Raw genomic sequence first — 3,283 nt, 5'->3', positions numbered from 1 at the left:
TTCTTAGAGAGTTCATCAAAGGTATGTTCTGAAAAACCCATTTTTTGAGAAGAGCATGTTTTAGTTTTTGCTAAAATTAGTGAATTAGAAAGCTTATGGATCCTTGATACTTCCGCTGCATGTTGTTATACTCTTCCAGATCATGCCTTAAGTGATAACCTAAATAGGTCTGTAGTATAAGGATTAAAGTGGGATACCTTATCCTGGTGACACTACAGATATGACCCGCTTTGTAGAGTTTTGCAAGTATCGTAAACTACTACATATGGTAGATCCTGATCATTCATGTGGAGACGTGGTGCGGGAGTGTTCTATACAAAGAGTTTGTATAAGACCTGGACCACGAGGTGACTAGACTCTGTATATAACGTTGTTGATACTAGAGATTTACATCTCACCTAAACGAACATAGGTGACACGACCTCAATCCTGAGTGTTTTGGGAACTCCTGTCTTTGAGGGCGGTCCTTCGATTAGTATGGGTGAGAGTGGCCAGATTGCTAACTCAACATGTTTACCTTTTTGGGGACTTGTCTGATCTGGGAGCTGGGAACTCAATCCACAAGACGGAATTTACTCCTTTCCCGAAGCAAGGATAAGTAGAGAGATTGCTCCTAAGGGCTGATTCCGGGGTTTGAACATAGTGGCCACAGCTTCTCTTTGGAAGAGAAGACTCAGTCATAGTAGGACTATGACTTATGTTCATTAGAGGGATCAATGGTACTTAAGGAGATAGATGTAACTACAAGAGCATAACAGTTATTGGCCCAATTATACTTACGAGCAATCTGTGAAGGGTTGTCACACTGCTCATTGATTAAGATGGACACATAATATATCTGTGGTCAGGAGAGTTCAGTTGTAGGTCTTTAGTGGAGTGCCTGGCGGTTAACAGATGGTAGATCCCATGACTAAAGAGTTTAGTCAGTTATTCACGTACTGTTGGAGCTTCGAGCTACAGGTCCATGAGGTCCCCTTGGTTGCTCAATGGATTCAGTTGAGGATCAGTTCTTGGTGTTGATTTAAAATGTTCAAATTAACAAGAGGTATTTTGATTATATATGATATAATCGGTTTGATGTATGAGATACATCTAGTGGAGGATTTATGTAAATGATATTTACATTAAGTATCATGGATTAGAAAAAGAACTATGGTTTATATGTTTCATGAGATGAAATATTAAAACAATAGGTTATAAATATAGTATGATAAGTTGGTTATCATTTATGTTTATAATAATATTAATTATTGGATAATTAATTCTTTTTTCTTTTAAATAATCAAAGTAGTTGGCGGTTATTGAATCATGGTAACCGTGAGCTTAAAAGAAAATTGGTTTTCCTATTTTGAAAAAGAAGTTTTACAAACGATTGTAAAAAGTTGAGTTTTCTCTCTGCAAAAAAGAAACTCACGTAGTCGTCAAGTAAATTCAGATTTACTAAATGACGGCTGAACGAGCTAAACGATCGTGCAGAGTATAGCTAAACGAACGTGCAGTATTTACTAAACGATCGCATAGTTTTGCTCATTGCTGGCCCAAGATAAACGATCGTGTAGAGTCTGTACACGACAGACCGAGCTAAACGATGAGCTAAACGATCACATAGCTTTTGCTAGACGATCGCTTAGCTTTATCTAAACCATTAGGCATCGACCTATATGATAGGTCTCCGCCATCTCCCACTTGCCCAGTCGTATACGCGATCAGTGTTTCCTCCTTCGTCTGCCTCATACCAAGTCCAAATAGAGCCCACCCTCTTGATTCTCACACCGAGAATACCAAGATAGCCTTGTTGGTGGTGTCAGACTCAACTCGACGAGGACGTATACTGAATATTCGATGCGTGAGTGTGGGCGGGAAACGAAAAGGAAAGGACGAGTGTGCAAGCGGAGGCCAAAAATACGGAGGAGGAGTATGGTCGGTCTACGCCGATCTGCGGCATTCAAAGCCACTTGAACCGAGGTTTACCGTGACCGGGTCGTGTTAAGTAGATATTCTGGAAATTTGGCCTGGTCCCAGCCCCAAGGACCGTGGGTAGTATGGAGACCAAGTAGGGGGAGGGCACCAAGTAGAGAGGGGCTACGCGTTGGAGAAGTATTGGGAATATCTGGCGTAGGAACTAAACGATCCGTTGATTTTCTAAACAGGTGGACACTACACGATTGCTTAGCTCCATCTGTATCAAGAAAGCCATTATCGACCCCCCCCCCCCCCCCCCCCCCCCCCCCCCCCCCCCCTTCGCTTAGCAATTCATCTATCTACGATCACATAGCTTTGCATCTAAACAATCGCTTCAAAGCCCACTATTTGCGTAGCACGTTCATCGCATTCACTTTAGCGACTTGCGTCGTAAGCTAAAACGATCGTGTAGATACACATCGTATTTAGGCAAATACAACGTATCTTTTATCCATGCACACGATCGCTTAACTCTGCATCTAAAATAAACCTCTCAAGCCGCATATCTCATAAGCACTTCAATCGCAATCATTAACAAGCGTCGCGTAGCTAAACGATCGTGTAGTACCATCGTTTAGAAAATCTTAACATATTGATTTAGTTCCTTACGCCAAAGCTAAGACGATCTGCGTTAGGCTATCGTTTATAGCATTAAATGCATCGCCTTAAGCTCCCGATTAGAGATATCACAATGTTTAGCGTTCAAACATCACAACGATCCAATGCCTATTGCTTATACGACGTTCTATTACTTTTCTCACACATCGTGTAACGTCTGGAAACTAAACGATCGCTTAGCAACTGAACCTCAAAAATGGGAATCTTCGGTTGAATATTCGGTGAGAAGGCCCGATTGGGGTATCTTCTAAAAAAAAATATTTACTATTTTTTCATGTTTTTTTCTATATAAAATATCAAATGCACGAAAAATCGGATCTTGAGATTCCATGAGCAGCGGAACAAGATTATTCCAAGCACAATCACAAATGAAACAAACATTTACAGTTGCGCTTCAAAACAAAGCGGTTATTACAATTTCATACAGAAATATATAAGCATGAAAAAATTACAAATGAACAATGAGAAAAACTCTACGCACCATAGGCAGGACAACATCTCCACACTTTTGATGCTAACGACTGCTCGAACAACAACGACCACGAAACGCATCGATCTAACACGACTTGCAACATAGTAACGAACACAGCACGGAACACTTCAGCGTCCGCCCTCAATGAATGCCTCGGTCATTGAACTCCTCCCAAACACGAACGACCTTCCACAGCACCACGACATGACCTCCAGAAAACTTTTGACTGGT

This window comes from Benincasa hispida, chromosome 9, assembly GCF_009727055.1.
Source record: "Benincasa hispida cultivar B227 chromosome 9, ASM972705v1, whole genome shotgun sequence".
NCBI lineage: Eukaryota > Viridiplantae > Streptophyta > Magnoliopsida > Cucurbitales > Cucurbitaceae > Benincasa > Benincasa hispida.
The sequence above is the reverse complement of the archived record's forward strand: the minus strand, read 5'-3'. Positions refer to the sequence as shown.